This window comes from Rousettus aegyptiacus, unplaced genomic scaffold (genome assembly GCF_014176215.1).
Source record: "Rousettus aegyptiacus isolate mRouAeg1 unplaced genomic scaffold, mRouAeg1.p scaffold_m13_p_7, whole genome shotgun sequence".
Classification (NCBI taxonomy): Eukaryota; Metazoa; Chordata; class Mammalia; order Chiroptera; family Pteropodidae; genus Rousettus; species Rousettus aegyptiacus.
The window spans coordinates 45170269-45194323 of NW_023416310.1; the positions used below are offsets into that span (position 1 = coordinate 45170269).

General features: G+C 46.8%; 1 long non-coding RNA gene and 1 pseudogene across 12 annotated transcripts in view; both read right to left on the reverse strand.

The window, feature by feature from the left end:
- Nucleotides 1-366: 366 nt before the first annotated feature.
- The window catches only part of LOC107519097, an 86769-nt gene continuing 63080 nt past the window's right edge, over nucleotides 367-24055 (reverse strand). For 10 of the 12 annotated variants that reach the window (XR_004951902.1, XR_004951903.1, XR_004951898.1 and 7 more), the window contains 2 exons: nucleotides 7079-7267; nucleotides 367-3494 (listed from right to left, as the gene is read on the reverse strand). This is a non-coding gene — a long non-coding RNA (uncharacterized LOC107519097). The remainder of the gene's footprint in view (nucleotides 3495-7078; nucleotides 7268-24055) is intronic. The other 2 variants (XR_004951896.1, XR_004951895.1) reach the window with 2 other exon arrangements.
- Nucleotides 18909-19027, reverse strand: LOC118605867 (annotated as a pseudogene).

The following is a 24055-nucleotide window of genomic DNA, read 5'->3' on the forward strand; positions in this document are numbered from 1 at the left end:
ACAGCAATTGAGCTAAACCAGCTGGGGCAGGCCAGGTACCTCCTCCCAGAACCTCAGAAATCGTGGCTAATTATTGACAAGTATAGGTATTGGGGCGGGAACACCCTCATTATTACCCATTAGCATCTCCTGAGTGTGTTCTAAAGCAGGCACATGGTACTTAACCCAAGAGGAGGCAAATCAGGGCAGTAAACAGGAAGGACTGAGGCAGTCCCCACCCGCCACACCCCCTCACTGAGATTTCAGCGCTGTGAACTCTGCCAGCCCGATGTGGTCCCAGCTCCTCTTTGCCATTTCTTCTCCCCAGGACAGGAGCCATTAGGACTCCTGAGAACTAAAGCCCTTGGCGGGCAGTGGGTATGCAACCAGAAACCACGTGTCTCCTCCTCTGTACTATTTCTGGGGCCTGATGACTGCTGGGAGCAGCACATGCTCACTGGCGAGGAGCCCCGAAGCCTTCAAGTCCTAAGGGTGGAGGGCGGAGTCCCATGATAAAGGGTGGGCTAAGAGGGAAACTGAAGGTTAGATAGATTTGAGCAGAGCCGAGAGACACCTTATAGATCTGGGTGCCCTGGTGAGGCTCAGACTGAAAAGAGTCAGGAAAGGTGCAGACCAGCCCCACAGCACACAGGCCAGCTGCTGCAGCTCCTCTCCAGCCTGCAAGCCCCTGACACTCCCAAGATCAAGGTTACCCTGGCAGCTGGATGGGGAGGGAGCAAAGGGGGATTCAAGGGCTTTTCAAGGCAACAAAAGAAGATTGAGAGGACAGGAGGCACAATTTCTCCAATGAGGGTCGAGGGTCAAGGGTCGGCTTCATGAGCCTTTGACCTGCGAAGTCACAAGGGGCTCTCACTCAGAAAGGCCCGAGCTTGGTTTGATGCCCTGCTGTTGCTGTCTTGAAATTCCCAATAAGTTGAATAAGGGGCCCCACACTTTCATTTTGCACAAAGCTCTGTAAATTATGTAGCTGTTTTTTTTCCTCCAACCAATCTGATGGGAACTTCCCTTCACACACACACACAACACAAACATATACACATAGACACACACTCTCCTTACTACACACCACTCATATATAGGGTCTGCAAAAAAACACCGTACACACATCATGCACATGTAAAATACACACCATACACACAGTCACACTATAGATCTCAGTTCAAAACAGCTGAGAAATTCTGTAAGTCGCATGCAGAATTCAGCTCCCACCTTTCGTTTCATGTATTTATGTGCGCCCACATTTGCATTGAGTATTAAAATCATATTTATTGGAGGCACCTGCTGTTTATTAGCCGCTAGGCACACTTGCTGGCTCAGGAAACTAGGTAGGTCTCCATCACCATGGCTTACAAGCTAATGAAAACAGGATACAGCTGTTTAACCACACAGTTTTGAAAGAGTTTAAGACCAACGTGTATGTGCAGGCCGACCACTTGAAGCAGCTCGTCACAGCCACACCACTGTAAAAGTGGGTCATGCTACCTTCTGTCCCCCCGACACGCTGTGGGGCCACGGACATGATGCCCTTCATTCTTCCCACCTCTGAGCGCTTGCTGCCATGAGCGAGGTCCTGTTTACCTGCTCACCTCCAGCCCCGGCCCACCTCGCGGCCCTGGTCTCAGGGCTGGTGGTGACTGTGTGGTTGCGCGAGGTTGATGGCACAACCCCTAGGAGCAGGGACCACGGCTGCCTCCAGCATTCTGCTTCGGCGGGATATGGCACCAGGCCCTCGAGCTGAAAAAGGGGACAAAAAGGTGAACTGTGCACAAAAATCTAGTTAGGGAAGAAGATCAGAGTCCTAGGGAGTCTGGGTGGGCTCTGACCAAAGCGTGTGGGGAAGCTAAGGCAGCAGCCGTTTCCTTTTTCCCAAACCACAAGCCGTCAGATGACCCACGTCACTGTTCCCGAACAGAAACAACCCAGCAGTCACGTCAGTCACAGCCAAAGACACTTGGGCAGGACAGCTTTGCCTTGACTGTGCCCCTTCTCGGTCTCTCACAGCCCTCACTGAACAGGTTCGCATTGCCACCGAGGGACAGGCGCTCCTGCCGGCAGGGCCGTTCCTCAGGTCTCCACTGTTCCAGAATCTCTTCCTCCCGTTTGGGTCACCTTCCACCCTTCTTCATCACCCAGTTCAGAACTCTTCCACCTGGAAGCCATCCAGTTCAACCCACCAGCTGGACCCCCTCCATCAGCAGGCAGTGATGCTGGTGCCAATTGAGGCCCTAGAGGGTCTGGAGGGTGTTTAGGGAACAGTGATCCTGGGCTCCAAAGCCATTACCAGCCCTCCAGGCCCAGGGTCAGGGCCAGGGCCAGCAAAGACTTGGTCAGAGCAAGTTGCTGACTAACTCTCTAGCAGTCCAATATGTCAAAACCGGTTCTTTCTCTGTTTTTACCTTTCAATCAAATCTGAAGGTTACTTAAGGTGTTCCGAAGGCCTCCCTGCTCCCCTCCTTACAGCCTGGCCCTGCAAATTGGGTTCCCGCCTTCTTCCCAATTCCTGATGCCTCCACCCTAGACCAAGCCCTCACCCCTTTCTGCTCTGTTTTTGGCCCCCCTTCCTCCAGGTCACAGAGGCCTAGGGACTCTAGAAGAACTGGCTCTAAGGGAAGACCCTATGCAGATCCCCCTCCTCCTCTCCCATCTCAAGGTCCCTTCCACATAACTGAAGTTGAGAGTACAACTTGTAAGACAATCCAAACAGCTGTAGCACCATTAGCCAACTTCTGACAAACACCTCTGAAATTTATGAAATGTCCAGGCAATCAAAATATACAGACTCCAAATACAAGTGGGCTTCTAATGGCACCAGGGAACTTGGCTCAGAGCTAGACACATGGAAGACTTTTGTTCAACTTAAAATTCCTCAAAGGCAGCTAGCTTTGAACTGGTCCTGAAATAGTGTTAATTGCTGTTAATGATAACTGGTATTGTGAGCAATGCAAACATATAAACTAGCTTCAGCACAGGGAACAGCTTCTTTTGAATCTAATGCCAACTTAGCTTTATTCCTAACTTATAAAAGATGCGGAACAAAATGGGGGCACCTGCCCTTTGGCATGTCAAAGTGGTCTCTCTCCACGTTACCATCCAGAAGGAGGGGGAGGCAGGAAGGGCCAGAAGAGAGAACAGCTGAGCCCTACCATGTTTGCAAATATCTAGATTATTGGTAACAGCAGTAACACACATTTATTGAGCACCCACTGTGTGCTAGACACCATGCTAGTGACCGTAAATTAGTGTAAGGCTCTCTGAAAGTCTGCAGCATAGATAGAGATGGGCAATGCCAAATAAGTGGGTTGATTCAATTCCATACATATTTCTTAAGGCCAACTCTGCATCACATTGAGCTATGAGTCAGCCCTGAGCCCTACCCTCACAGAGCGCTCAGGTGAGTTGGGGAGTCAGACTCAGACACAGGGAGATGAATGTGGCAAGACTGTGGCCCAAGGAGCACGGGGCAACTTGTCCTACCAGAAGTCAATCAATATTACCTAAGAGAAACAAAAATGAAAAAAAAAAATGTTAAAGGGGAAACCTGCATTGGCACTGAAACCAAGGAAAGAGGACAGCCACAAACCGCAGACCTGGATCAGCTGCTGCTTGCAGAGCGGACTCTGTGGAGGGATTTGGGGGTGGAGGTCATGGAACGGCTTGTGTGAACACACCAGACAGGAGGACTCTGGGGGCTGGGGTTAGTCTCTGGATAAAACAGTCCAATTAAAAATATGTCTATAAGAATAGAAAAAAAGCTGGAAGGAAATATACCAAAACAATGATGGTACTTATTTTACGGTGGTGAAAATCATGAATGATCCCAATTTTCTTCTATATACACTCTGAGAATATATTCCCTAATCAGAAAAACATTCAAAAGTAAATTGTTCTTGTAATTTTCTGTAAGCTTAAAGTTTTTTGCAAATAAAAAAGTTTTAACTGGAGGTATATGAGAAATCTCTGTATCTTCAGTTCAATTTTGCCATGACCCTAAAACTGCTCTAAAAAGTGAATTCTATTAAAATTTTTTTAAAGTTTTCAAAAAGATACTTAAAATAACATCGATGATAGTAATAATCGCTGAAGCTAAATGATAGGAATATGAGGAACATTTATTTGAGTTTCCCACAACTTTTGAGTCTGTAAATTTACCATAGTAGACAGTAAGATAATAAGACCCTCCCTAACCTGGCCTGCCCAGTTCTAGGTCTGCTGCCCAGGCAGTCAGCATATCACCCACCCTTGGGCACCAGAACTGCTGGTCATCTTGAACAGGCAGTCTCAGCCACGTCTCAATGTCCCTGCTCAGTGTCCATTCCCACGCTCCATCGCAGAGATTCTCAGCTAAGTGACCTGCAGCACTACCCTGCACACTGGGTCCAAGTCAGTGCACAACCATGCTCTCCTGCAGCCTCTGCCCGCAGCCCCAGCCACCCATGGAAGTGGTGCCAGCCTTGCCCCTGCTCCCAGCACCCTCCCGCCTGGGCTCCCACTCAGCTTCTCATTGCAGGTCTCCCTGTCCTCTACTTTCTTTTTCTTTATGGCTTCCCCTCTCTCATCTGAGTCAGCATGCACTAGCCTCTCACGGCTTAGAAAATAAACCCCTCTCATAGCCCCGTATCCCCCTTGGTCAATTACTACTTCTATTCTTCCTTCCCAGTCAGTTTCTAGAAGGGCTGGTCTGCATTCGCAGGGCCATAGCAGGCAGATGCTGCACTGCGGAGCATGAGGGGGCTGAAGGCCACCCTGCAACCCTCTCGCCAGGCCAGTGTGCTATGATGACGGGCTGATCTGCCTGGAGGAAGAGGCACCTCTTTCGAACTCACACAAAGGTTCCACATGGTCTAAGTGACACCCTGCTTCTTCTCTGCCTCAGTGTGTCATCTCCACTCACTCCCAAAGCCACCGTCTCCTGCCCCACCGCTCTCCAATGCAACCTTGCCAAGGGCGTCAGTGGCCTCCCAACGGCCATATCCGACAGCCCCTTCAGGAATTTGATTCTCTGAAGCATTTTCATCGCCGCTGTTACTCCTAGGTCTTTTCAGCCCAGTTGGCTCCTGTGATCCAAGTTTCTGGATCTTGTGCCGCCAAGGCCACTCCACTCAGTCTTTTGTGGGCTTCCTTCAACAGCTCTTTCTCATTATGCGCTCTCTGCAGTCTGTCTCCCTGGCCTAACCTCACTCCTCTCTTCTAGCTGCCCACTGCCACGTCCGCCACAAGTTTCATTTTCAACACTGAATGCATTCTGCCTCCTGTGTTCTTTATCTGGGCAAAAGGCTCCAGCATCTAGCCAGTTCCCTAGCCAGCACCCAGGAGTCACCCTCGCCAGCTCCCTCCTCTCCCTGCCTCAGTCTATGATTGATGGGTGGCCACCTTCTGTTGGCTCTTCCTCCTGCCTTCCCTCTGTGGCCCCACTGCCCTAGTTCAGGCCCAACTATTTCAATAGTCTTCCTGCAGGTCTCCCTGCCTCCCGTCCCCTCCCCATTAATCCAATTTCCTCAGGGCTGCCGGAGTCCTGAGGTATAAGTCTACTCATGCCATTCTTCTGCTTAACATTCCTCCGTGGCTCCTCATCCCAAAATAAAATCCTGACTCTCAAGATGGCACGTGAAGGCCCCCTCCCTAGTTCACGCTCCACCTATGCTAAATAGCTCATAGTTCCCCAAACATGACAGGCGTTTCTTGTGCCTTTTCACAAGCCACTCACTTGGCCAAGCAAGCCTTCCCCACACTCCGGTTCCAATGGCGAACCCCAACTCTCCCCTCAGAAGTCAGCTAAGGTGTTACCACCTCCAGAGTGTCTCCTTTGATTTCTCCAGAAAATTAAGGGGCTCCTTCCTGTAAGCTTTCATCACAGGGACTACAATCCTCATGCCACCCGCAGGATCCCCGAGGCCAGGTCCAGATCCACTCTGGGTTGGAGCACCAGCACAATCTAGGCGTGACAGCCATGGTCTTTCTGGCGCTTCACTAATGTCATTCCCTCTGCTCATCCATAACCTGGGTATCCTCCAAGCCCAGCTCATGAACCCTTTTCCTGGGAAGCAGTGCCTGCTCTTCCTGAGCAATTGATCTCTCCTCAGTGGCTTTGAATGTCAGGCCTGGCAGTGCTGTCTTTATGTGGTAGACCATTGACATCTAATTTTTTTTTTACTGTGATCATAATAAGAAAGACTTTTTTTTTTTATACTCCAGTATACACATGCATTATAACATTAGATATATATACCTATCTATAAATAAAGTATATATATTTAATATATAATATGTATTTATATATTTAATATTAGCATATGATATATAATAATTATATGTCATGTTGAATATCATCATATATTTCATCTATAAGTGTATATTTATGTATATACATAGCTGAAACAAAATGTATTTACTGCATGTAATATACTCTGATATTTTCTACCTCACTTCTTTTTCTTTCTTTTAATGCTGGTAATGATACAGTAAATTAAGCTCCCAACCCACAAATTGGTCCCCACCTACCATTCGAAGCCTCTGCTATAGCCCGTGGAGATGACCAAGGGCTTCCAGCCGGGGAACAATGTGATTAGAAGGGTGGGTTAGGACAGCGCTTCTCAAATGTTCTAAGGTGAAGCAATTTTGTAAATTTCCAATCTGTTATGTATTTTACTTTTTAAAAGTACAATAAGAATGAATTATTAGAAAAAAAAAATGACGGATTTTTAAAAAATGCAAGCCCCGACTCATAGTATTAGCTTCCGTAGACACTGTGGAGTGGTGGCAGGAACGTATTGGGAGCTGGACACCAAATTGAAGCCAGAGGCAGCTTTGCCAGTCCTTTTGATGCCCTCAAGTCTTCGACACGTGGCCACATGTGCCCTGCCAATCTCTGTCTTGGAGCGACTCCAATATGCACAGTCTGAGGAGCTCTGCTAAGAAGGAAGGGGCTGCTCTGCAGGTTCCTACCCTATGTCTGCAAAGTCTGGCTGCCTGAGTTTGCATCCTGACTCAGCTGTGGCCAGAGACAGAGGACCTAACATCTCCAAGCCTCGGTTTCCTCCTAGGATTGTCCCGGGAGAGTAGTAATAAAGCAAATCCTTACCTCGGAGCCCGGTCCGGAGCCAGAACCTGGTTGACCCCACCTTGCAGCTCTCACAGTTATGATTCTGCTGCTGTCCTCCCCTGTCTTTCTGATTCAGCCTTGTTCTCGCAGGTCACCTCCCTTTGCTCCTCACGCATCTCAGCTCTTGGCTTCTTCTCTGCCTCTCACTCTCAGAATATGGCTGGCATCCTATGTGGCAGAGAAAATAGTGCATATGTAAGTGTACTATAAATTTTATTGACATACAGGATGTTTAGCCATTTACAAATAATAATAAAATATACAGTACTCTTTATGTAAATTGCATGGAGCAAATTGAGTCTTACAAATGCTTTCACTGATTTTTACCAACCTGCTGCATCCATAACCAACCTATAATTATAACTGACAAATGAGTGTAGTTCCTAGTGAATGCTGGTTGATATTTTTGTTTGTGCCACTAGTAAGAAAAAAATGAAACAAAAATGATACAATGTTGGGATTTCACTCATTTGTCAATTATATAAGCAGCTTCTTTACTGAACCAGATAGTAGTTTTTGAACACTGGAAGAACTTATACTCAATTTTTCCATGCCATTCACAATGTAATGGCTGCAGGCACAAATACATTTAAGTTTAATGTGCATTATAAACATTTTCTCTGTAATTCGTAAGTCTAGGCAGTTGACAAAACAATAAATCAAACTCCAATTTGTGGGGTTTGCCAACTTCCGTGATGTAACTATTCCCACTATGGCCAATTTCAAGCTATCAATATGATATCACTGAATTCAGAGGTGGGAAAAAGCACACTAACATATTATATAGTATTTCCACAGACATAACATGTAAATAATCTTCAAAACATAAATGATACAATATTGTAACATTCTTAGGAAGAGCTGAGTTTTGAAGATGTATCTTTGCTAATTATAATTTTATATAATTTAATTTTTTTAATAATAGCTAGGCTTAACTACTGTCTCACAAAATTCCTGGAAATTTAACAATCAGCTCTCAAGAGCTAGTGTGATCTGAGCACACCTGGATCCAACCCTCTCCCTCTAGTTCTGCCTTGAATGGGGCCCTCAAAAGGCTCTTCAAACCTGATGGCCCTTTCCAATGTACACTTTTCAGGGCTTACTTATCTTCTAAACAAAACTGAACTCATTTTCCTGCTCTCACACTGGTTCCTCTCCATCTGCCGTCTTGGTGAAGGGCTTGACCACCCACCTGGGATCCCAAGTGAGACCACAGCGTCACCCTCCTGCAACCTTCACATCCCCTCTGGCCCCAGGTCATTGTCATCTAAACCCCTCTCAACTCTGCCCCTGACCTCTGTCCCCTGGCCTGCTCAGGATCACACCCCCATCACCTCCTCCCTGGGTCCCCCCATGGCCTGGCACTGCCTGCCATCCTGATGGCATCTGAAACACTCATTATGTCCTACCCTGTTGTATACTTGGCAAAGTTGGTCTTCCCAGAGCCCAACAGTCTCTGTCCCTTGTCCCATTTCTCTTGAGCCATCTCTGGCATGTCTTACACACTCAACCTCTGTTCCAGCTGCAGAACTAGCTACAGTTTCCCTAACACACCCTAGTCTCCCAAACCTCCATGCTTTGCACGTGCCAGTCTCTGTCCATTCAAATTCCTGCTTCACAAATTCTTAGTCATTCTTTTGGACTCACCTCAAATATTAGCACTCTAGTGAACACACCCAGCCCAAGCAGAATTCCTTTATTTGTTCATTCGCACATTACTTCATTACTAATATTTGTTTAGTGCTAACTATGTGCCAGAATCCGTGCTAGGTACTGGGGGAAACAGAACTAGGGCAATTGGTCCCCTGGTAGACAGAGCTTTGTGAGGATGCTGGAGAAGAGCAGCAGGGGGATACCCTTACTTAGGTTCCTGGATGGGAGCCTTTGATCTGAGCTTTGATGGATGGGTAGGAGTCAGCCAAGAAAGGAAATGGGGAGAATGCTCCAGGCAGAGGGAAGAGGGCTCAAAAGCCCCAAGGCATGACCCTGCAGGAGGTGTCAGGGGATTCATCAGGCTACCCCTTGAAGGTCAAGAGGAAGACAAGACCAGATCCAGAGTCTTTTAATTGGCACATGGAGAAAGCTCAATAAACGGTGATGCTGATAGCGGTAAAGGCGATGGGAGCAACAGAAGTGTTCCTGGTCCCGAATTACAGGCCAATTTGAGAACTATAATAGAGAGACAGATGAGAGTCGAGACTCTGGGCTGAGAGATCGGCAGTGCAGTTAGGAAATGCTGAAGGCCACGTCAGTGGCTGTGCTGAGGAAAGGGGCAGACAGATCGGGAAGGAGTATGGGTGGAGAACTGGCAGCACCTGGTGACCACCTGGAAGGGAGGGCTGCAGGGGCTGCCCTGTTTCTGGCCTGGGTGACTTGCGGGATGATGGTGGCACTCTCTGGAGTGGAAACCCTAAGGAGTAGCTTTGTGGGGTGACTATGAGTGCATCCTGGGACTTGCTGGGTTTGAGGTACACACAGTAGAGCCAATGGACAAATCCTCTCACCAGTTGGCTGCTGGAATCTGAACTTCAGGAAAATGTTCTGATTGAAAGATGGAATTTGGCAGTCATCGGCAAGTCAGCATTTGGGAATTATCTCCCCCATGGAGGGAGAGAGCCAACCGAGAGGAGGTGAGTATCCTACACAAACCCTGTACAACACTGGCATTAAAGGAGACAGCACGGGTGAGGAGGGCGAGAGAGGAAGGAGGCAGAGAGCAGAATGGAGTCCCGGAAGACAGGAGAGGAGACTGGTTCAGAGGGGAGAGGGTGCTTAGCCCAGATCAAGTGCGGTGAACATTGAGAAGTACCAGATTTTAGCAATTTGGGGTTCGTTGGTGGCCCTGGTGACATTGGGTGAAAGAAGAGTGGCTGGTGAAAGTGCAGGGCAGCAAAGGGAAGGAGAAGGTTGGGAAGCAGGGCTGTGGGTCCCGAGGGAGACAAACAAGAGGGCGGATCCACAGCCCAGCCTTGGGCCAGCAGCAGAACTGCCCTTCGTGATGTGCAAAAAGGACACACGGGTGGAACGAAGGTAGGTGAATATTCATATGAACTAGCCAGGAAGGCAGGTGTCAGTCAAAGTCTCTGGGAAGCAGATGCCAAATGGAGTTAGAAGTGTAAGAGATTTAGTCGGGGTAACCCCTGTGAAAGAGAGAAAGAGGGAACAGGAGGAGGCAGAGAAGGCCTTCAAGCAGAGAGCAGGCAGAGCCTCAGACTTGGGGAGAAGTGGCTGGACCCTCCCACCCCTGCCATGCTCAATCACCACTCGCTGGCTGCAGCTGGGGTATGTGAGCTTCCCCCCACCCCTCAGTTTCCCCCTGGCAGGGAGAAATGGACAGAGAAATGGGATTTGGGTTGTTTGTCCCAAATATGGTGGAGAGGTTATGGGGCAGAAGATGGCAGGGAAGTTTTAGAACAATTCTAGGGATAGAGGAGAGGCAAACACTGGCTGTTTGGTTGCAACCGGAGGCCTGGCATTTGTAGGAGCTCCAATCACCTCACTGGGGAGATGAGGGCAGTGGGAGGTTGACCTGACCCAGAGCTGGGGTGCCCCAGCCTGGTCAGGAGCAGTGGGATGACAGAGGAGAGAGAGGCTGGTAGGTTTGGGGAAGATGTGTCTGACGTGAGGGAAGGGGTCTGGGCCTTCAGGAGAGGGAGGACAGGTGAAAAGGGAAGGGTGCAGGGGAATCCTATGAGGTTGAGGGTAGGGATGGTGAGAACTGTAGATGAAAACTCTGGAAGGGAAAAGGCTGCTATTAGAGAGTGGAGATTCAGAAATTGTTTTAGAACAGAAGTAGAACAGTTCTGGGTAATGACAACATTGGTGGCTGAGTAGGGCATGGAGCCATCAAGCCAAAGCCTGGCTGTTCCCAGGATATGGGGTAATGGGCATGTTTATATTGGCATGTTTATAATGGCATGTTTATATTCCTGTTACATCCCCTGTCAGCTAGCTGTCCTACACCCCTGTGTCTGACGGCGCCCAGAGCTCTTGGGGGCAGGGCTGGTCCTTGGGCACAGAGCAGACCCTGATCTCATGCCTTGTAGCTCCCCCATCCTTTAGAAAATTGGTAAATGTGGAAAGCACCCAAAATTACTTGAGGAAAAGATTGTTTATATAGCGAAAAGATAGCCAATCAAATAGGAGAAGATATTCATCTATGATACATCTGATAAGGGGTTAACATCCAAAATTTATAAAGAACTCATACAACTCAACAACAACAACGAAAACAATCCAATTGAAAAATGGGCAGAAGACCGAATATGTATTTCTCCAAAGAGGAAATACAGACGGTCAAATAGACATATGAAAAAATGCTCGAGGTCACTAATCATCAGAGAAATGCAAATTAAAACCACAATGAGAAATTACTTCACACCTGTCAGAATGGCTATCATCAGTAAATCAAAAAACAAGTGTTGGCAAGAATGTGGAGAAAAGAGAACCTTTACGCACTGTTGTCGGGATTGCAAAATTGTACAGCCACTATGGAAAACAGTCTGGAGGTTCCTCAAAAAATGAAAATATGACCCAGCAACTGCACTTTTGGGTGTTTACCAAAGAAAACCAAAACACTAATTCGTTAAGATCTGTGCGTCCCTGTGTTCATGGCAGCACTATTCACAATAACCAAGATGTGGAAGCTACCTAAATGCCCATCAACAGACAATCGGATAAAGAAGTTATAGTTCGTATATACAATGGAATATTACTCAACTATTAAAAAAAAATGAAATCCTACCATTTGCAACAACACGGATGGGCCTAGAGGTTATTATGCTGAATAAAATAAGTCAGAGAAAGATAAATACCATATGATTTCACTTGTATGTGGAATCTAAGGAACAAAAGGAGCAAACTAAACAAAAACAGACTCACGGGTACAGAGGACAATCTAGTAACTGCCAGAGGGAAAGCAGGTCGGGGTGTTGGGTGAAAAAGGTGAAGAGATGAAGAAGTACAAATTCGTAGTTACGAAACAGTCACGGGGACGTAGAGTACAGGACAGGGAATAAAGTTAATAGTATAGTAATGGTTATGTGTCGAGCCAGACGGGTGATAGACTAACCAGGGGATCACTTCATAAACTATATAAAAGTCTAACCAACGTACTGTACACCTGAAACTAATTTTAAAAAAAATTTAAAGATTGTTTATAGCAGGTACATTTTAATTTGCCAAGAAACTTTTTCTACCAGCTTCATACACTTGGAGACAGAGGCCAAGTCCATGGTGTTCTGCCTGATTCCACGTTTTCATTGGTAAAATGCAGGCCTTACTGAGCGATAAAGGGAAAAGGAGAGGATAGTGAAGGAGACGCGAGCCAGAACGCCTCGCACTGTGCCAGTCACTAAGCAGGCGCCCAGAAACTATTTATCGAATGCAGGGTAGGCTGAATGTAGAGGCCAGGCCTGGCCAAGTTTGCCTATTTAGTATCCCCCACCCTTTCCCCATGGTTGATGAATTCCATAAATTTCCTTTCTGGCCGAGCAAAGAGCAAATTTACATGGCCTTGGGACCACAGGCATATGTTGAAGACTGCACATCTCAGGGCACAAAGGGAAATACCTGTCCTTACTCAAAAGTTACGGGAAATTGCTAAATGGGCCAAAAGAAGAACCAGTGTGCCTGCTGCCCTCTGTTCTCTCCCCCACACCCTGGCTGTTGCTTCACGGAGGGTCAAAACAAGCAAGATAAAATCTGTCCGACTCATAGTTCCAAAGAAACAGGAGTTAGAAGCGTGACCCAGCTGCGGCGCTGCCCCTCCCTGCCCCATTTCTCCCCACTGGGTGGCCTGGGGAGGCCCCGACCCAGGATGGGTGACCTCTGTGGCCTGTGCCCCGCGTGCGCTATGTCTCCAGGCTTTCATTTTGAGACTCTATTCTGATTCTATTTGGATCTCTCGTGAGATCCAAATCTGGTTTCATTTCTGGATGGTGAGCCCAGTTGTTTTCCTCTTCTCTGACAAAAAGTTGGGTGTAAATCAGGAAGGAGAGGAAACCCATGATCCCTCAGCCCCTGCTCTTGGTCACTAGCTTCTCAGAGGACTTACTTATTGCAGCGGCTTTCCTTGGAAGCCAGGTCCAACCCCACAGTGCCTCACTCACTCCAACCTGATCTTGGTGAGGCAGCAATGTGGACAGGCAGCCTTCACTCCACACCTACGCACGAGGGGCCACCCCAGGTCAACTCCGGAGCCCTGAGTGTGAGTGGAGCCTTCAGGCAGGCCATGGGACCCCAAGGGGACTGAGTCTCTCCTATGTAGGAGAGATATCACAAAGACACGCTTCTGGATATAAAACACATCCTTCCTGGAACCCGACACAGGGCCCTTGCCCAGAGGTAACTTTATTTATTTATTTTTAAAATTTTATAAGAGTTTACTTGAGCCAAAACTGATGACAGATGCCTGGGAGCAAGATCTCAAATGCTCCAAGCTAGAGATGATTTTAGATCATTATTTGTTGAATGCTGTACAGAATTATTTGAGTGAATGGATGAATGACAATGATACTGAGTCAGGAGCCTTCAAAACCTGTACACTTCTGGGTCAAGAAAGCCTTTTTCTAGCCTTTTTCCTTTCACCCAGTGATTCCATGTTACCCCACCTGTGGTCGACCAGGGCAGACCCCCTTCTCCCTCCAGGTTCGGAGTGTCTCAGTCATGGTGCGATGTCTCCTCTCCACATGGGCAACAGTTATCTCCTCCCCATGCTTCATTCCCACTCTCCTCTGTCTCTGTCACTGTGCCCCGTGCTAAGAACACCTGGAGACCCCTAACCCAGATCAACCTATGTAAAACTAAGGTTAGAAAGTGCTAGAAAGCACCACCACCACCACCCTCCCCCCGCCATACACACATACACAGAAGTAGCACAAACTGGGCAAAAATGTAAAAATTCAATTTCACCTAATCATATATTTTTAATCATGGAATTTCCCAATGTCTCAAAAGAAAATTACAACCCGTAGACAAGCATGTATAAGTAAACAACATAAAGACACTGGCAGCAAGCCCACTGCTGATGGGAAATCGCCCGTGAGGGGGACCCTGCTCCCCCTCTAAGAGTTCTGTAATTGTTTCAGATGTGTCATTCCTGCTCCTCTGAACATACTGTAAGTTGTGTAAGATGCTGTCGAAAGAGCCCAGGGCTGAAAGGCAGGAACCTCAAGTTCTAAACCCACAACGGCCCCCAAGTTGCTGTGTGACCTTGAGAGAACTCCTTAGCATCTCTGGGCTGTCCTGTTTCCAACGACAAAATGAAGGATGGCCTTTAGGACTTCTGTCTTAGATTTCTACTGTACTCACAGGGCCTGGCCCAGTACTGCCTGGGAAAGGTTTGATAAGTACAATCAGAAAGAAATGGCCCAACATGGTTCTTTTTTTTTCCAACATGATTTTTAAATCAATATAACTCCAAACCCGGATTTAGTTAAGATTTGGATAAATAAGGTGCCATTTCTCAAAAAGTTCATCAGGAAAGTTGGATAGAATGCATCTTTGGGAGGCCACAAGGTCTTGGAATTTTCTTTTGCCACAACCAATTTTTAGCCCCTGGGGAGAAGGAGAGAGAAGTGGAACATAGAAGTAGGAGTAACTCCGTGGGAGTGGTGGAGGGACTGGTGTGACAGAGTCACTGAGGGGGAAGCTAGTTGGTGTCGCTCCGAGCTGAACCATCCCAGGCCGTCTTGGATCCATCTCCAGGGGGTAAGCCCCTGCTGTGGGTCCCAGCCCTGGGGTGGTACATGATGACAGTGGCATGTGTCTGCTCAGAGACTGGATGAAAACCAGACATCACTTCCCAATAAGGAAGCAGGCTGAGGTGCTCTTGGACTGCCTTTGCATGAACAACCGGCCACGTGCCTGTCTCAGCCACTGGAGAAAGGAGGACAGCTCTCTGCATGGGAGACATGTGGGCAGGGTCCTGGGCCTTACACCCAGGCAGTCACCCCAGAACTCTGAGACATGCGTATTCTCACCCCCAAGAGAATTTCATCCCCATGGAGTTCTTACGCTCCTCCCAGCAATCTCTCTCCATCTCTTCAGGACTCAGTGGCACAAGAACCTGGAAGTCTTCTCCCAGATTGATTCTGAGGATGGTCACATTCTTGTCCCAGAACATCTGCCTTCCAATTCCCTGCGATCCCTTGAGGGCACACAACCAGGTGGGCTGGAAAGCCAGCTTCGCCCCTCACCTGCCATGGCTGTGGAAAAGCTTCCTGGCCTGTCTTTCCTCTTTCACCAGATGAAGACACTAGGATCAACCCAACAAGCAGTTGTGCGGATTAAAGGAGATAATGCACAGAGGGGCGCTTCACTCAGTCCAGACCAGAGCTCGTTCGTCTTTACCATGATGATGTCACAGAGCTACAAAAAAACTCTCACAGATTAAGCCAACTGTAGTCCTCATTAAAAATCTGTCCTCCTGGTCAGGTCACATGACTGAAAAAGGCCAGAAACTACAAAATAAAAGAAAACCTTAAAGTGGCTGACTCTAGGACTAGAAGTATCTAGGGCTGCTTTCGGGGTTATGGAACCCACCCCCTCATTGCACAACTGAGGAAACAGGCTCAGAGACAATGGCTGATGTTCCTGAGGCCACCCTGCAGGTCTGTGACAGTATTTGGACAAGAGGACATATCTTCCAATTTCTTCTCAGTGTGGCCAATATTATTTTCTCAGATATCAATTTGTGTTTAGATGGTTGCATTTTTCCCTTCCTTCCCATTCCAAGAAGGTCTTGGTTCTGTCCTCTTTGAGTGCTAGGACCAGAAAGGAGCTTTTCCCTCCTTTATGTCTATTTTCCTGAGCCTGAGCTCCTTGCAGACTCTGAGGGAAGTGTCTCGAAGGCTTCCTGGGAGGGAGGAAATGAGAGGAGAGGGGAGAGAGGAACCAGGGATCAGGAAGAAGGACTGAGACCCAGTTCTGAACCTCCAGGGAGGAGCAGGCCTTAGAGGCAGGGAGGCATGGCCCTGGGGGCAGAGTCTGAACCTCACAGGGCACTGGGGCCTACGAGAGTGGAGAGCCCACAGAAGTGCCCCTTTCATGGGCAGCACCATAAGCCTCCTGGATTCTGGGGTGACCCTTACTGACAGGGGATTTATAATGACCATGATGGAATTTTCTCCCTGTCAGGAAAGATTAGAGCTCAGGGTTGGAACTGAGTTGATCTCCGGAGCATTTCTTGCCCTCCTGGAATATTAAATTGGGATTCATACTGCCCACATAAAGCACTTTTTACTCCCCTTCGTGACATCATTCACTATGACCATACCATTCATTTATATTGTGATTTACAAAGTACCTTCACAATCGTCCATTTGGTCTCTGAGATCCTGCCTGCTAACCAAATGAAAAAACTACAACTCAGAAAATGGACCAACTTGTTCAAGTTCACACAGGTTAGGTAGTAAGAAAACTAGGATGAAACTCTAATTCTCCTGACTCCTAGACGGTGCTCTTCTGTACTACTTTTGTACACAGCTGGCCTCCCGCTCTCTCAAAGAACACACCTCACTGTCACCCAGGTTCCACAGCCAGGGCAGGCCTCTGAGGGAGCATCTGGGCAGGCCCACCCTCCCTGAGAGGCCCTGCCTTGGTGAATACACAATGCAATAACAGCTTTCTAGATGCTCACTTGACACTGATTGTATGTCAGCTTGAATGGAAGTTAAAGGTTTAGACATCGACAAAACCTTTATAGATGACTGGGAAAGTACTACTGCCCACCAAACAGATTTAAAAAATCAGTAAACCTACTAGCAGTTATGAAACGCCCACAAATTACTTTATTGTTGTTACTGTTAAGTCTATTAGGTTGTCCAAGTCTTTTTTCCCCTAGAGTATTGGTGGGAATATAAATTGATAAACTGATACAACTTTTGTACACACACACACACACACTCCAAAAGCCTTAAACGTATTCACACTCTTAATACAGCATGGTGTCTTGGACTGGATCCTGGAATGGAAAAAGGACATCAGCAAGAAAACCATTGCAAGCCGAATCAAGCCTGGCGTTTAGTCAATAGTAGCAAACCAACGTTAATTTATTAGTTTTTACAAATATACTCTGGTCAGGTAAGATATTAATGTTAGAGAAAGCTAGATGAATGGTACATGGGAACTCTCTGTACTATCATAGTAACTCTTCTGTAAATCTAAAATTATTTCAAAACCAAAGAGTGTTCACACTCTTTTACCCAGATTTTACTTCTAAGAATTTACCTTAAAACTTATCAGAGATGTAGGTGGACATTTATGTACAAAGATATTGAACCAAGAAAATGTGGAAATTATCTACATGTCCAAGAATAGCAGATTGATTAAATAAGTTATAATGCATCCAATGATGATAGAATGTGGTCAGAAAAAATTACCTTATAATGATATTTATTGACATGGAAAATGCTTACAATTGAAGGTAAAGTGAAACAATCAGGACATAAAACTATATATTTTAAGTACAATACAATTTTTAAAATGATGCACATAAGCAAGACAAGAAAGAAATACACCAATACATTAGAGGCAGTTATTAATGGGTTATATAATTTAAATAAATTTTATTTTCTTCTGAATACCTTTATGTACATTTTATATAACGAACATAAGTTATGTTTATAATCAGGGGGGAAAAGTTATCAAAAATCCCCAAATCATGGCAGTTCCTCAAAAATTTAAACACAGAATTACCATATGACCCAGCAATTCCACTACTAGTTATATACACAAGAGAAGTGAAAACATATCCACACACACAAAAATTATATATGAATGTTCAGAGCAATATTATTTACAATGGCCAACAAGTGGAAATAATCCACATGTCCATCAGGGTAAATAAAATGTGATTTATTCATACAACAGAATATTATTCAGCAATAAGAATGAAATGCTGATATATGCTTCAATATGGATGAACCTTGAAACCATTAAGTGAAAGATGCCAGAATGAAAAGACCACTTATTATATGATTCTATTCATATAAAATGTCTATAGTAAGTAAATACATACATAGATACAGAAAGTAGATTACTGATTGCAGGGACTGGCGGGTAGGGAATGACTACTGATAGATCCAGGGTTTCTTTTTGGGGTGATAAAATGTTCTGGAATTCGATAGTGATGATGGTTGTATATACTAAAAATCACTAAAATGTACACTTTAAAGGGTGAATTTTGTGGTTTGTGAATTTATTCTCTCAAAAAAAAAGAGAAAGCAAAAAAATTCCCCTACCCAAATGCCACATTTCACTGTTTCTCATAATTCTTTTTAGAAAAAAATTTTTCTTTACTTTTAAATGATGCTCAGGCTAATAGAACCCAGCTTCCTCACCCTTCCCCCACCTCCCCCTGCAGCCAGTCCTCTGTAAACAGAGCAGGTGGCTGTTTATGTGGTGGATGGAACCCTGAGAAGGTGATTGCGACAGCAAATCTCCTGTCAATCAGTTCCTTCCTTCCCCACCAGTAGGTTTGTTCATTTGTTCCTTCTGCCCTCCCTCCCTCCCTCCCTCCCTCCCTCCCTTCCTTCCTTCCTTCCTTCCTTCTTCTCTCCTCCTTCCTTTCCTCCCTCCCATACCACATTGTCCAGGGGGCCCCACAACAAAGAGCTAATCTTAAGAGATGCCCTTTAAAATAGACACTGTCCCACTAAATCTCCCCTATAAAATACAAGTTTTCTGTATTTTAAATTTTACTTATTCATTTATTTATTTATTTTTAGGTGAGGCAACCCTTGGTTGACCTCACAGATTGCAAGGACCTTACAATACCTTATATATTTTTTTTATGTTTTATGCCTACAGCCTACAGCACCTGGTCTTCCTAGGTGGTCTCCCATCCAAGTACTAACCAAGCCCAACCTTGCTTAGCTTCCGAGTACAGACAGGATTGGGCACGTTCAGGGTGACATGGCTGTAGACCTGTATTTTACATTTTAAACTGACCACCTGTGTGGTAATTAATTGATTGGAGCCTTCTAACATACAGCTATCTGAAAAGGAAGGAGACACAGAAGAGATAAGCTCTAGAAAGGACAAAGGGAAAGGAAAGGTACCTCCCAGAAGGGACAAATCTTGGTGGAGTAGAAGGGCGCTGGCGCTAGGAATCTTCATCATAAAGACTAATATGCCGACTCACTAGTCCTGAGAAGGTATGCCTGCTTCTCGCTTTTATTGGGCCAGTGCTGGTCACTATGAAATCTTTGGCCTCTCCATTGTGGCCCCCTCAGACCTAGAGGCCTTAGAGACATCCTGAGTGGATGACATTGCTGCAATAGAATATGGGGAACAGAAAAGAGGAGAGAGGAGAGCAGAAGGGACTGGCAAAGCCAACGGGTATGTCCCTCCCCTAGGTCCCTCCCTCCCACAGCCCCGTGAAGGGCTCAGTACTTAAGGATGCTTGGCAATCCTCAGTACACGCATTTTCAGTTTGTCTCAGTTGAGGCTCTTGTTTTACTGGAAATCCAAGGTCTCTTAGTAGCTAGCCCTCCTAAGAACATACAGTAAGTCCTCACTAACATCATCAATAGGTTCTGCAACTTTAACAAAACGACGTATACCAAAACCAATTTTATCACAAGCTAATTGATTTAAACTAGAGTTAAGTTCCTACAGCATTTTATCAATGTCAGAATGAAATGTTGTTTAAGGACCCGCTGTACTTCCTGCAGGACTGGGCCAAGAGTAAAATGAAAAGAAGAGTCCAGCTGTCTCTGATTTACTTTATAAAAGCAAAAGTCAAAAGCAGCATATGAAAATTTAAAAACTTGCCTGAGCTCCTTTTTTGTAGAACTTTAGAAAGAGCAGGTGAGTACTTGGGCCTGCGAATCCTGAGGGAGCTGGGGAGGCAGCAGGAGGCCCTGGAGCAGAGCAGCCCTTTGAGTAAAGATGTGCCCTCTGCTCAGGCCCCGGCTGGGCTTGGCTGGGCAGGGCAGGGCCGACAGATACTGAAATTAAAATTGGTGGAGGAATTTAAAGAATAAAGGAGGGTTGGGGAGACACTAGTTACACAGTTCTGAACATGAGTGCTCACCTGGAAGGCCTAAATGAGCACCGGGTAGGGGCGAGAGGTGAGGGTAGAGGGGGCGGAGGGGTGTGTGTAGTGGTCGAGAATTCTGCCTCTCAAAATTCTCCCTTCTTCTGGTTACAGCACATCACTTTTCTGAGGAAGAACTCCATCTCCCCAAATTCCCAGTGGGACTGTCAGGATTTGAGCTAACCCATGAAACTCTGTCTGGAGATCACACAAGGTGGCTGGCATTACTTCTGCCCAAAGGCAGCCTTCCTGTTCCTGAAACCCCAGGCCCAACTTTCCTGGCCTTCCTGAGGTCACAGAGTCAACCATTTCTTTAAGTCTGTGGGCAAGGATTCTTCTAACAAATGACCTTTATTTGGCGTATGTTAGCTACAGCCAAACTGATAAGGTATGCAAAACATAATGCCATGGTACTAATGATTCTCATTATTTAATGGGTGTCCACCATGTGCCAAGAACAGTGTGGGGGTCCATGACATACCTAATCTAATTCTCATTCCACAGATGCAGAAACTAGGACTACTCAGAGATTAACACCATGTCTAGAGTTCTGCAATTAAAGAATATAGAAATGGGATTCAGGTCCAGTTTGATCTAGCTCCCAAGACTAAGGTCTCTCTCTCGCTCTCGCTCTCTCCTTCCTTCCTTCCCTCTCCTTCTCTCTTTCTTTTGGATATGAAACTTGGGGTAAAGAGCTGATCAAACTCTTCAATTCCTGGCACTTTATCACCATTGGTCCATACAAAACCTCTCTCTTATTTCATTACCCAAATTCTTCGCCCACACCACACCACCTTGCCACTGCCCAGGATCACGGCTCACATGCGATAGGGTCTGGCCTCTCATTAACAGGCATTCCAGATACTTGGGAGACTCAAGCTTTGGGCTTCTTTGTCTCCTCAAGGATCAAAATCCAGTTTGACTTGGTAAACTTTTCCAGGTGATTCTCTAGCACTTCCATCAATTGGCTAACTTATCAGCTCTGTTACCGGCTCAGCTCTGGGCTGGGCTGAAATGTGGAATTGGTAAGGAAGGGAAAGACCCAGTCTCCACCTTCAAGAAGTTTAAAATTCATATGTCCACCCACTCAACAAATACATATGGAATACCGACTTCATGTGCCAGATCCAGAGATGAAAAGATGAAGGCAATAGCTGGTTGCAGTCCTCTGAGAGCTAAAGCGTAGTGGCGGAAAAGACAATTAAGCAATGAGACCCATGTCACAAGGCTGTGGTAGGGGAGGTGCAAGAAAGCCAAGCAGGCACAGAACCCAGGCCTAGGCGTGGCTCAGATAGTAACATTAATCCAGGAGTCATGAAGAAATATAAATCTATACATACAACTGTTTCTGCTCATCTACCTCAGCATCGTACAGTAGCTATGGTGGGATTTTCATCAGATTTGAAGGGGAAGTGTGGGACAGTTAGACTGAAAATGCAAACTTAATGGCATGCAGTAAATTAAACATGGGGAGCCCAGGGGAACACCTCAGAGATATAAGCCGTCATCCTAGACTAGATCTGTGGAGATTGGGGTGAGGGGCGGCCTGTCTGACTGTTGAGTGGGATACAGAGTCCCCATATGCAGATGCTCTCACTGGAAAAAACAAACAGGGTGTCTCATATGAATCCCAATCAAAAGATCCAACACAGAAGGCTCTGCCCTGCAGGCGGCAGTCCTAGCTGGCCTGCTTCTCACATGGGTAACTCAGCACATAGCCGGGATAAATGACCATGGGGGCAGTTTAGCTGGCGACTGATCCCCCAGAGCAGCCCAGCTGCCCAGCAGGCAACCCTCCCCAGCCCAGACGGAAACTATTGTGCCCAGGATGGAATCTGCTCAATGGGGACTTCACCCCGGGGCAGGTAAAGACCTCCCAAATTAGCAAGTCCTTATGGCGACACCTAAAATTTCTTTAACTCAGGCCTGTATGTCCCTAGCCTGGCTGTACTGAGGGAGGGAGCCACACTTGGAAGTAGAATGACAGTTTCCCAGACCTCGTTCCAGTAGCAGCCACAAGAGCTGTCAGAGGTTCTGACATCAGTCCCCAGCCCCTTCCCACTCAGGGCCTGGGGACTATTTGACCATTTGGCCCCAATCATGAGGGATATGAGGGACATCAGAACCCCCTTCTGGGGGCCTCACTACTGGTCTCACGCTGACTGGAACACACTGTTTGAGGCCCTGGCTGTTTGTGCCTCTGGGAACCAGGAGGATGGGAAGGGATTGTGAGGTCACTCGGTGGGGAAGACTCCCGTCCTGCTCCCTACTGGAGCTGAAGAGGGGTCCACATCGGTGCGTGCAGTGCACACACGCTGCATAACACCATTCTTCCTATCCCTGCTGGCCCGAAGATGGCTCGGGGCTGGGAGGGGGAGTTAGAATGATGGGGAAAGCCCGGCAGACGTTGTGGGCCTACCTTGGGCCTTGAGAGATGAGCTCCCTTGAGTTAGGAAGAAAGAGACAAGAGCGGGAACGGTGTTCCAGGATAGGGGAGCAGCCTGAACAAAGGTACAGAGGTGGGAACTGGGTATCTGGTCAGAAGTCCAGCCTAAGTGAGAAGAAGGCACTAGCCCTCCCCTGCAGCACCGGAGGCAGAACGCGCCAGCATTCCCCCAAGTGTCACATCCTCTGAGCATCTCTTATCTCTTCGACCCCCCACCCACAGGTCCACAGAAAACAGGGTGAGATTTTACGGCCCTTCACTGCTTCCTTTTCTTTCCATTTCTCTGGGACTCCTGACTCTTATCTTAGCTCTGGATGTACTTCTTCTTTTCAGGTAAAAAAAAAAAAAAAAAAAAAAATCACACACATATACACACACCGCTACACCTACACAAAACTCCCCAATGGCTCCTCACTGCCTGTGGGAGAAAACTTCAAATCTTTACTCTAGGCTGGCCCCCACCTGGTCCCTGGCCCCTCTGTAGGTGGTCTCAGCCACTCTGGCCTCCTCTCAGCTGCCACTGGCTTTGGGGTCTTCGGCACCTCGTGAACTTTGTGCTGCCTCCTTTGCAGAGAAGGCTCTTGGCCTACAGGCTCCAACTTAAACATCGTTTCCTCACAGAAGCCTTCCCTCCTTGTCTAAACCAGGCACCTCTTTCCACCCTCTCACCCTGTTATTTTCTGTCACGTCAATCATCCAACTTTCTATAACCATATGTCTGTGATGCCTTATTTCCTGCCCACTCCCCACACTAGAGAATGCCTGCTTCAACAGACAAGGTCTCTGTTTCATTCACCCTAACTTCCCCAGAGCCTAGCACATATCCTGACATGTATTTGTTTTCTCAATATTTAAAATATATCCCTCTGGCTGTAGGGTGAAAATCTAAGCTCTTGGCACAAAGTCCTTTCACAAATCCTTTGCCTACTCTCTTATATGAAGCTGCCCACCCCTACCCTGACCTTCTTAAGGACCCTGGAATCCAGCCAGACCAGGATTCTTACTATTCTTTGAACATAATCTCCTCTTTCTCATCTCCATACTCTCCTTAAATATGCTTTTCTCTCAAAGAGGCTGGCAAACTCCTATTCATCCTTCAAGACCCCTTCCAGCATTCTTCCTGGACTCCCCCCCGCCAACAGTGTTCACTGTCCCTCCTCTCCCTGCCTTCCCCCACAGCAGGCTGTCCCCTTTCTTGTTCTCCAACCTCTTTCTCCATTAAACTCCTGGAGTCACCCTCTATTCCTCTTCATCTCGAGTGCCTATTCCAGGTCCTAGCACATAGTAGGGCCTCAATGCAAAATCTCACATGCTGAACAGTTTCTGCTCAATAAGGGAGGTACATTCCGATGTTACAGTGGACTCCCAAACCGCACGGACTTCTCGTAGGGTAGTGGGCTCCCTGCCGTGGGAATTCTTTAAGCAGAGGCTACAGACCCTACACAATAGTGTTTTTCAAACTCTTTGT